We start from the raw sequence: 12,175 nt of genomic DNA on the forward strand, positions 1-12,175 counted from the left end.
GGACAAAATGGTATGTTTTCCTCGGTGCTTTGAAAAAAAATCAATAACATAAAAAAAACTGACTTCTGCTTTGGAAACCCACTCCTAACTTACTTTGAGACAGTCAGTTCACTTCAATTACAGCATTTGGGTCCTCTGCTCAGTCATCACAACCAATCTACTCTGGGGGCAAACGAGTAGCAAAGATGGCTGCCAAAACCAGTGGAAAGTACAGAGCGCTTTGATGTTTTACAACACAGTTGATCAGTTGCTGCAGTTCTGATGGTCAGGTTGCTGAAAAGCATTTTTTTGTGAGCTCAGCATAGTCCAAAGCCATTAAGACCAGAAAGCTTGTTAAAGATGTCTGGTTTAATACCTTCTGTGACTATGGAGAGATGTGGCAAGCCCTTCAAAGAGTTACGATTGGGGTACGATCATAAGAGTATGATGGACTGCTGTGTGCATACGAAAATCAAATGAAATAATACAACACTATATTATTCTATACCATTCCAAACGATTTAAAGGAAACATCAGCAAAAGCCTCCAATATATTTCTTGTCTATGAAATGTTTTCTCAATCATTACCTGCTACTAGTCTTCTTTCGCTTACAAAATATACAGTCAATTCACTTTACAGTATATTCTGAAGCACTTTGAGATATCTCGAGACGTAATAAGGTGCTATGTCAAACGCAAGGATTATTATTAACATTTCCTGTTTTGAAGAGATTCAAATACAAAGAAAAAAAGCACCATTTATTGAATGTAACCCCAGAACTATTTTTTCATACCTTTCTTTGCTTCAGGCAAGCAAAAGTCTAAAATATTTTCGGAAATCTTTCTTTGGTGTAATTCGTACCCTTATGACATTCCACCTGATAACATTTGTATTAATTCCAAAAATGTACTGAAGGTAATAGATTATTGCAGGACAATATCTGTCCAAACAATATCAAAGCTCAAAGTGTATTTTTCAAATATTCTAGCCACATTCTATCAGCATAGCACAATGGTTAATATTCAAATGTAGATGGGAGTTTCACTGCAATTCCCTCTATGTATATAGTGCCAGCAGGACACATGTATAGATGTTGTGCATTCCTGAAATAGAAATACGGCACTGTAGATAAAATGGAAATGTTACCCTGGACAAGCCCAGTCTGTATAAATAATATTCAGTGCCACAATACCATTTCCCCTCAGAGATTTTGTCTTTGTAGTTTGCTCACTGTGAGAAATTAATTAAAATGTTTTCTACTTTGCTTCAATATATCAGAGATGCATTTTTTTTAATGCACACCCTGACTTCAGTCTCATGGATAGCCAATCATAGTTTGATGCCTAGAGCTGCTGGCAAGCACCTCCTTGAAAGGCAATGAATTTAAGCAGGGCACATTGCGGCAGTATTTTCTAAGTACTTGCTGGAAACTATGTGCTGCACTGTATTTAGCAGTGATGTGAGAATTTGCAGAACATTGGCAGTAGTCAGTGAACTGAATACACCTGAAGGTCTGACCGAAAGTTAGTTCCATTATCTGTTCACTGACATTTGAGCCTGGAAGTTGCATGCCATGCTCCAGGCACATCATTTATTTCACAGATAATGAAGCTCTCAAAAGCATGCAAGAATGCTGTCTCAATAACACAGAATGTGAATTCAATTGTTCACTATTTGATACATATATAAATTGTTTTTCATCGTCATATAAAATTATTCATTGGCAGTCACATGTGTGGTGTTGATGGAGTTCTCCTCAAAGTACAGTGTTTGAAGGTCCAGTGCTCGATGAATGATGTTAAAGTTCCCTACTAAAGAATTAGGATCAGTGTTACTGCTATGGAAAATAAAATCGAAAGCCCACTAACTTAATGTGATTATTCTCTGCTGTTAGGTCAACTTACATTTAGACATCATGCTATGCAGATTCGGTTGAACTCTCACCAGAAAAAGTCTATTCAATTTACAAAGCTCTCGTTCATGTACTGTTGAACCACCCAGATTTAGAAGGTCCCATTCTCAAGGTCGGTGCTGAGTTCCTACTCTCAACCTGCTTGATAGTAGGAAACTGAAATTAGTCGCAGTTTTAGTTCTAGTTCTCTTGGAATAGAGAAATAAACGTTCAGCAAGGGTTCCCACTCTTGATCGTAATCAATTAACTCTTGCCAGCAAGTGCTTGATAGAAGATTGGGTATAGATAATATCATGCTTGGTACTGATGCACTGTTGAATGACAATAATGGAATTACCTTCTATTCTTGAATGAAGTGTGATTGGAGCAAGTGGAACTGCATCTGTCAGTGCTTTCAGAAAATGAAAAGGGAACATGAGATGAGAGGATTCTCTTTGAAATTCACAATAGTGTCATTGCCATCATTATAGAAAGGCAATCAAATTGCATTGGTATGATCCAGAGATATATCTAATCAAATTAAGCAATTGTATCAATGGACTGGTCAAACCAGCCCTTCAACTCACATCCGTTGGATTCATACTGTTTATCTCAAACAATTCTGCCTTTCTGAAGCAAATGAACACGCTCTATTGAACAAGCCTGAACCAGAGTCTGATGCAATCCTTTCTATTTCAGTTGTATCCCATAAGGAGAGTCACAATATGAAAGACTAAGGATGGTTCGAAGGGTAAGATAATGACATATTTTTTTGTTGCGAATAATAATGACCAACATCTTGACACTTTTTTGTAATTGCTTATTTGTGGTGCCTAATATACAAATGGTCAACTGGAATTGATACCCATTGTTTGCAGTACAAATGGCTTTTGAGAACACATGGTAGATATTCCAACAATATATGTATGAGTATACTGGTGCCAAGGTTCATTGGCGATTTAATGTACTGTGACACATAGAGTTTTTGCTTCTGTATTCAGATGCTGAGTTCTTAATCTCCAGTTCCATCAGAGGATTAATTGAAAATAATATTGTGTTTTCCTCAATATATGGAACAGGGAACAGTCAAAAGAAAGAAACATACTGTCAACATTGGTGAAAAGGAAGAATGCATTCATAAGCTATCATGTTCATTGCAACATTTCTAGCATCTTGTGCAGAAATACGGGTTCTTACATATATCTATCCATCCATCTATATATATGTATATACTTTTCTTTTCAACTAGTGCCATGTGATCTTTAACGTCCAACTGAACAGGTAGATGGGACCTTAGTTTATAATCTCACCCAAAAGACAGCATCTCATACAATGCAGTGCTCCTGAAACACTGCATTGGAGTATCAGTCTTGAGTTCAAAGTCCTAATGTGGGGCTTGAACCCACAACTTTCTCACTCAGAGAGTACAAACCAACTGAGGCCGGCTGACACATGTAAGACTCATGTACAGACTTAGGGGTGTGTAATACAGACGTAGGGGTATGTAATTAATATATTTTTTTTTAAAATTAAAATTTCTTGAAGCCAGGAATGATTTAAGCCAATGTTTACATTTCGCCTCACTCTGTTGCTGATTATCAAGGCAAATCCCATTCTCAAGGCATCTTTTCTGGGTCCTGCTAGTCATTCGTGTTCCTGAATTTTAAGTGTACTTTTCAATTGTAATTCAACTGTTATTCAATAAAATGCTTTCTAATGGAGAGAAATGGAAGAAGAATTCAGTTCCGCTAACCAAAAAGTGCAGTTTCAGGTAGAACCTTTTCAGCAGCATATTGACTTACTTATTTGTAAAGTTAAGTGGCTTTCAACGCTGAGAATGTCTTAAAAAAAAATATGGCAAATGGGTTGGTAAGTTATTACTTTCTACAAGGTTTCTACAATTTACTAGATGTTTGAGCCCTTTAGAGGTCACCAGGTTCTTAAGTAAAAGGCTCTATACTATCACAATTTCAAACAAGAGTGTTAATGCCATTTTTGCTCTAAAATGGTCTCTAAAAGGTCACTCAACCTGACCAGTTTCAAGAGAATGGAGTGTATCACTAACAATTTGTTGCAATGGAACTGAGCTCTAAAAGCTTAAAGTCATATGCGTGTTTGAGATCAAATTGCATTAAATAATTCATTGCAGACATAGAAGAACTCAACAGATCTTTCGTTGTTTTTTTCCTCCCAGTGGGGAAAACTGCATTCAAGTAAGGTCATTTCCAACTATTAATTATTCCTCCTCAGAGTCAGATTAATGCGAACAGAAAACAAATTGTTCACCTATTTTGGGAATCTGTTGTACATATACAGCAATTCGAGCACAAAGCTAATTCTTGGAGGGTTTTGTATAAACACCTCGTTCCTGATATTTTTTATTTGCACTACAATAACTGCCCTTAAGGTTATGATATTTATACAATTGATGGTCCCAACTGTGCAAATCTCTACATGGATTTAGTCACATATAAATTGCAACATTGTGCATTGTTATATGAAGGTATTGATGACACAGCTTGTGTTAATACCATGAAATTGCTTTAGATTTCTTACTTGAAAGAACATAACCTTGCACTTTACATTGGGCAGATTCCTTGTTGATACACCCATCTTCAGGATAAAGCATCAGCCTAAATGGAAGATCCAAATGTGGTCATAATGGAAGAAATGCATTTTAAAAAAAAGCTGTTGTCACCATTGGCTGCAGAAAGGAGTGACTGAGCGGAGAATGATGTAAACCACTGCTCCAAAAGGAATACGAACTTTAAAAGAATGAATCATTGTGTGTGACCTTAAGGAAATGTGACCTACATGTTTATGGTGAGAATTATTGACATTTTTGATGTGTTAAGTTTATTTGATGTAGACTATTACATTTTTGAGAAAAAAAGATATGGAAGGGGTGGGAGTGGGGGTGGGAGTGTGAGTTTAATGTAGGAAGGAACAAAGCCAGGCAGGCATTTATATCTCAGGATCTGTTGCTATGGTAACACTGAAAGGAAGAGCCTTGCAGGGAGACTATTTTAAATATCTTACAGCACCTTCTTTACCATGAAAATAGTGCACTGCGACAGTGTTGCCCAACACTCCTGGGTTCAAATCCCAAAGCATAGAGCATTACAGACTTCTCTTCCAAAATACAGTCACTACACTTTACAATACATCCTGGAAAGTGCTTTGAGACATCCCCCTAATGCGAAACACACTATATCAAATTCAAGGATTATTCTTAAAAGTACAGAGTGCATAAGAGGAATGAATAAACATTGTTGAAACTTTATATGAGATATTTCCCAAGCTTACTCTGTGCAAATTAGCAAATCATAGAATCATAGAATTATACAGCACAGAAGGAGGCCATTCAGCCCATCAGATCTGTGCCGACTCTTTGAAAAGAACTATCCAAATCAATCCCAATCCCCCGCTCTCTCCCCATAGCCTTGCAAACTTGTCCACCCCAAATAATTATCCATTTCTCTCTTAAAAGTTGTTATCGAATCGGCTTCCACCGATTCATTCAGGCAATGCATTCCAGATCCGAACAATTCACTGTGTGAAAAAAATTCTCTTCACCTCCCCTCTGTTTCTTTAACAACTATTTTAAATTGGTGTCCTCGGGTTACGACCCACCCGCCAGTGGAAATATTTTCTCCAAACACAGGATAAGGAAGGTCATATATCCTCGGGATATTGTTGCATTTTCATTCCTGTTATTCTTATTTGTCTAATACACAAACAAAATCTGGTTTTGTTTCCTTCCTCCTTCACTGCTCCCTTACATTAGTCATCTTTTTAACCACCTTTGTTTTGCATAACTTCATTGTGTACATATATAGATTGTAAAAGAGTCACTATTTTTTGCTGCAGATATCTACTTGGGACAGATTACTCGTGCATTAATTCTGTTTTGTAATTTCCATTTACTCCTGGAAGAAAGCTATGTCACAGAATGTCAAATGGTATCTGTTTCTGTCCTATTAATTAACAAATTTATAGCTAAAACATATATATTCAGCTTCCAATTGCCTCTCAGCCAACCTGTCAGAAAGCCTATATTTAACAAACTCTTCCCATAGGGCCCAGGAAATGTAATGTGTTAGATCATTGTTATACTATCCTTTCACCTCATGAGACGTTGGGTTCAAATTACAGCCAGAATATGGGGGATAATAAAATTCTTCTACTTTTTTGTTAAATCAGTTCTGGCAGTTTCAATCCAGTTCCCAGTCAATCCATTATACAAAAGTGCTATGAATGTGGCACTTATTGATTCAACAGTATCAACTTTGAGATGGCAAAGGTGAAAAGGGTGCAGAGTGGAAATCCTCTGTGATAGTGACGTAAAGGCTGGGGAGGCAAGAGACTTCTTGAGCCTAAGGATGAGATGCTGTGTTAGAACAAATTAGATGGTGGTCAGAATTTCATGTGACGTGCACCAGTTGATGAATACAGTCGAGTGCTGGCGTTGTTTATCGTTCTTTACTGTTCTGGTGACTGCAATTCTGAGTGCCAGCTCTCAGATCTTCCAGCAAAAGTCTGCCACAAGATTAATGTTAAACTTTTTGCCTGTGTGCTTTACCTGGAAGATACAATGTTCATTCATGAAGCATGTCAAGATGCTCATCCTATGGTGAGCCATTCTAGAGCCTCTCTCCCTACCTCCCACCTTTAAAGCCCACCTTAAAACCTTTCTTTTCAACAATGGTTTTGGTCACTTTGTTCCCTCTCCCCACGGACACACACACTCACACATACACACATACTATTGTCCTCATGCCCAGCTCATACTCCCAGTCAGCTTTGTGAGGCACTTTGAAACATACCCCTGACATCAAAGGTGCTACATTAATGGCAATTGTTGTTGTTGAAAAATGCTACATAAGTGCAGTTTATTGTTGGTGTGAGTTTTCCTACTACTCTAAGTAATTCACAATTAAGAATTCTTGATTTTATATGATTCTTTGACCAACAGAATGTTTCAATTTTTTTATTCTGTAAAATGTAACAGGTACACAGGAATAATCTGGGGTGATGACTTGAATGATCTCTTCCCCTTTGTGTCTATGGCCTGTCTGGCACCTTCTCTTGACAGCACAGAAATTGGAAACTTATTGTGCAAGAAATCGTGGATGTGAGTTTATGTTCTCTCGCTCTGCCATTGAGGTTCCCAAACTGAAAATATCCTTCAAACATTCAAAAACTGGCCAATGATTTCCCTGAAATAGATCATGTTGGGGGAGACTGTCTGCGGGACTCTGAGGCACACACACAGAAATCACAATTTGTGACTGCAGCTTATGAATCTCACATTTTAGATCCCAGAAAATCATCAATAACAGGACTGAAAATGCAACAGTTTCTGTTCTAAAATAAAATGCATGGGGTAAAATTCCATCTGAGTCTAGATTTACTCGATTAAAGTAACATTTCAGAGTGTGCAGAATTCAGCAAATTGTTGAGTTCAGTTTCAACTTTGAAGCCTGTTTTCTGAGGTTGTCTTTTTTAAAATAATCTTACAGAAAAATGATTTCCAAATTTGACCATATTGTTTAGTTGAAAGATTGCATTTTACAATTTGACAAATTTCGCATGCTCTGAAATGTCACCTTAATGGAGTAAAGATCGACACCCAGGTGGAATTTTTATTCTCCAGTGTTGATTATGATGGAAAAATCTATTGGAGGTAACTACAGAGGCACATAACTCAATGTAACGACCGGACAAGAATTTTATCATTGGTGGTAAATTAAGTTCATTTGTTCTGAGTTAAAAAAAATGCCATATTCAGAATTTTAAACTTTTTTGTTTCTTTAGCAATCTTAAAAATTATAGGCTATCAAATGTATGCAGGAATAACTCGCTGATACCAACTGCAATGACTGTTTTGAACAGAAAACTCGTAAATAACAGCTTGTGTTCCGATATGTTTATGGTTACTCGGTTGCATACTCATCAATCAGAAAAATGTTTCTGTCCAATATATTTGAAAATATTGGGCAACAGTCATATTGTTAAATTTAATGCAGTACAGTAATATTTTATGCAGTTACATCTCGTTAAGACTGGAATAGAGCTATTTTGTTTCATATTTTAAAAACTGATCAGCAAAATCCATGAATATAAAATTGATTGTGTACAGCATAGAGCATGGAGGTGGTGTGCAGAGTGATGTCTCTTACATATGCAAAGCTGTGCTGGAGTTATGATGCTCAATGACTAAACTATGCCCCTGGAATTCAAGTTTGATTCCCAATGTTTAGGACGCACCATGCATATTATTTAGCAAAGCAAAACAACAACTAGTAATTTTTTTTCCTTTTCTTCCGCATTATCCTTGTAATCCCAGAATTCTGGATTGCTTGAGTTGACCAAAGAAAAATCACGGAGACTCAGGAAAGCTGCCGTTGTGAACAGTGAAAGTATGTTTACAGAGCACAAAGTTTCAACATCATCGTTGATAAGATTTTGATGTTAGCTACACAATGGAGGTTGAATCTGTGTCAGAATAATTTGGAGGAAAGAGGAATATATTACAATCAACATGGATTAACAAGCCGATTCCTCATCAAAGCTATTGTATTTGTCTGATCAATTCATTGCAGTGAACTTTACTAGCTTATCGTAAGCATTAATTTAATTTGCTGAAATGTACAACTTTGATATGCATTTCTTTACTAATTAGTATTAATAAATATCAATTGATTGAAGAATTTGTGTCAGACCTTACTTCACCGCAAGGTCACAAATTTAAGTAACCTTATATCCTTTCAATTCACCAAAATCTCAATTTATTTTAATCAGTCAATTTCTCAAGTAATTTCATTGCTGCACTTCAATGGGCCTCGATTGATCTGGATTTTCTTCATAACGTAAATCGACCTGACTTTACCTTTAAATGAACCTGACTTTGCAACTGTAATTTATTATTCATTATTGCTTCCCAATCTTGCTTTTCTATGTGGCTCTTGTCATTGACTGAGTTGTACTTTTCCTCCCTCAGAGTTTTAATCAGTAAACATAATTTTTACCTTTTCCTGAGCAGAATTCTATAATTAATACGTCCTCCTGACGTGAAAGGCATTATACAAATCTAATCTTGTTGTTGTTGTAGTTACAATACAATACAAAATTGTATTTGTATAGCGCCTTTCACATCGATAGGATGTCCCAAGGTGCTCGACAGGCAGGGATTTGGACCCAAGCAGGGGTTTGGGATAAGGAGGAGTGGAGAACAAGGAGGGCAGGAGGGTTGCTGACAGCATGGCTATGAGCTAAGAGTGGGGGATTAGGACTAGTTGGTAGTTCTTTCAAAGAGTCGGGACAGGTATGATGGGCAAAATGGCCTCTTTCTGTGCTGTAAAATTCTATGATGCTATGATAGGACAATTTTACTCTGCCACACGTTTGTGCCAGTGATTGTTTCTGTGATGATCATTTTGCCTCCAACAATGCACTGTTGTAATTACAAAAAATAGCTGTTGCCAATTTCTCTTGCCCGACATTCAATCCACTACATTATTTTGTAACATTTTGACAAATGGACTTCAGTGGTCCGTCACACCATAGTTTAATTACATTCTGTTCCATTTATTTGAATGGCAGTCTATTTTTTTGGTGGGGGGCGTGGGAGTGGGTAGGATAATTTCAGAAGCGGGCTTCATGATTGTTTTCAGAGTCTTGGAAACCTCAGGCGTAATGAAAGATTCAACAGCGGCTGCACTAATTTGTCTTGTTAAGCATAGCCCACATAGAATGACGCACAGCATGAAAGCAACCAACTTTTACCAGCTATTAATCAACTGCATATTCAATAACATCTGCAGCAAACATCCACTAGAATTTTATAATGTCAACGTTATCTCGAGTAGATCCTTAGTAATGGTATTAGCCTGCGCATTAAGGTGCCTGAAACCCTTACGAAGTGAATAGGCAATGGTCTGTCCCTCCTTTCTGGCAGCTGATCTATCACAAGGTGATAAAGGTGATAGTTTGCAATGAAATGTGTTCTTTCATTCAACACCCTAATGAGGAAACGGCACAGTTCTATTTGATTTGAGAGTTATCTTTCTAAATGACTGAAGACAATAAATTAAAACTACGGGATAAATAAACTATAAATCTGCTACAATTGTGTGTGGGAAAAAAAATCCAACAAGCAGGAATTATTATTGCAAGCTTACTTTTAATTTCTCGGACCTGCCTTAAAATTCCCTAAACTCAAACATGTCAAGCGTTCAGTAACGTTGGTTAGCTTTGTAATTCTTTGCACCGGTTTTTAATAGCACAGAACCAACATGTTTGCCAGACTTAGATAGACAATAATAAATAATATCCTTGCATCTGATATAGCACCATTTATGTCAGGAGGACATTTCAAAGCACTTCACAAATGTGAAGTGTAAAAACTGTGTATTTTGTACGCGAAATCAACAACCAATTTGCGCACAGCAATGTCCCACAAACAGTTTGTAAAGCCAAATGTTCCATTAATTTTTTCAAGAAAAATGCTATTACTTATTTTAATATAACCTTGTCCTTTGTCACCTGATGTGAAACATTGCCCCAGGGCAGGAGCTACAAATGACCTCAGCCATTGCCATGGCTTCCTGGAAAATAAGCAGGAAGTAAGGAATGGTTCCTGCTCCTGTTTGCAATCCATGCACTGTCTGCTGGAAACAGGGTATATGTGGATGTTAAATGAGGACAGGATTACACTGAGGTTCAGAATTATCAAGAGCAAGTTTAGGACAGACATTGCAAAGTATTTCTTTACACACATCTAGAATGGAGTACCACACGACAGTTAATGCCAGGACACTAGATTCATTTAAGAAAAGGCTCAACTGCTTGATAGTGTAATGTGAAGATAATGAAGTAATACAACAATAACTTGACAGAGGCAGAGTCTGCCAGGGGGAGAGGGAGTGGGGAGGTGACCAAAAACACAATCCAAATAATTTGAAAGTGGAGAGCGAGGGCCAAGGCACAGGGATTGAGCGAGAGAATTCCAGAGTTTGGGGCGGAGTGGTTGAAGGCATTGAGTAGAGGGGTTTTTAGGTGGGATTTGACAGTGGGGAGGGAGGGGGCAAGGCGGTAGGACTGAGGGAGAGAGCTCCAGAGCTCCAGAGTTTCAGGGTGTAGTGGCTGAAGGCTACCGATGGTGGAGAGGAGGGGACGAGGGGTGAGCAGAAGGCCAGAGCCAGCTGAGCGGTGGCAGCGGGTGGTGGAGTTGGGGGTAAGCGGATTGGATAGGTAGGGAGGTGCATAAAAGGATTTGAAAATGAGTGAGAGGATCTTGAAATTGATCCATTTAGTAATTGGGAGCGAGTGGAACCTGGCATGTAGATAAGGAAAAGAAGGGGGCCGAGGATGGAGTCTTAGGGTACCCTGCAGGTGACTGGGCAGGGGCGGGAGGAAAAATACATTTGCTGAGATGTATTGTTGATGGTTCGTTAAGTAGAATTGACGGTCGAACCATGCGAGTGGGGTCCCACTAAGGTAGATGGGGAGGAGAGACAGTAGTGGAGAATGGCACGATCGACTGTGTCAAACATGGCAGAGAGGTCCAGAAGAACGAGGAGGCAAAGGGAGCCTGGGTCATAGAGGACATCATTTGTTACTTTAGCGAGCGCTATACTGTGATGATTGCTTTGTCGTGTCTTTTCATGCTTTAGAAGCTTAACATCGTAAGTTGGTTCAGGGTTCAGGAGGCTACCTGGACACATTCAAAATTCACCTGGATTCCAAGCAGCTGCTGTTGCAGATTAGTAAATCTGGAAAATCAGCGCCGTTAAGCAAAGTTAAAAAATACTTTGTGCATTGGCATAAGATGTGTGAGATTTTTTTAAGAAGTGTTATGCAGAATGTGTCTATGAAGGAACAGGGGGTTTGGGGGGGTGATGGAGGGAGAATTATGGCAGTGTTCCATTGAAGAGTTCCTTTACTTCACACACTTTATTTGTTGTTACATAAACTATATCAGCTTCAACATTGTAACTTAACATTTGTCTAAAATGGGCTATGAAAAACATTATGTGCTTAAAAAAAGGCTGTGGCTCGTTACACTGAAAATTATGCAAGTAATGAGAATTTGGCTACATCATTGTTGTCATTATTGACACATTATTGTAATTCTAAATGTCCATTCTAACATAGAAGAAAGGTAAAGTGTAAAGGCTCACTTAATGAAACAGGTTGCATGACCAACTCTCAGTTACTGAGGCATGTACTGTACTTGATGGATAATATATGACTCCATTGTATACCACTGCAAGAATCATTTGAATACCAGCGCAATTTAA

General features: G+C 38.0%; 1 long non-coding RNA gene across 1 annotated transcript; it reads left to right on the forward strand.

Annotated features, from left to right (window-relative positions):
* The first annotated feature begins 2,567 nt into the window (after positions 1 to 2,567).
* Positions 2,568 to 8,383, forward strand: LOC103179759. The gene is made up of 3 exons (XR_488012.2): positions 2,568 to 2,622; positions 4,464 to 4,694; positions 8,221 to 8,383. It is a non-coding gene; the product is annotated as an uncharacterized LOC103179759 (long non-coding RNA).
* Positions 8,384 to 12,175: the final 3,792 nt, after the last annotated feature.

This window comes from Callorhinchus milii, unplaced genomic scaffold (assembly GCF_018977255.1).
Source record: "Callorhinchus milii isolate IMCB2004 unplaced genomic scaffold, IMCB_Cmil_1.0 Scaffold12, whole genome shotgun sequence".
NCBI classification, from domain to species: Eukaryota; Metazoa; Chordata; class Chondrichthyes; order Chimaeriformes; family Callorhinchidae; genus Callorhinchus; species Callorhinchus milii.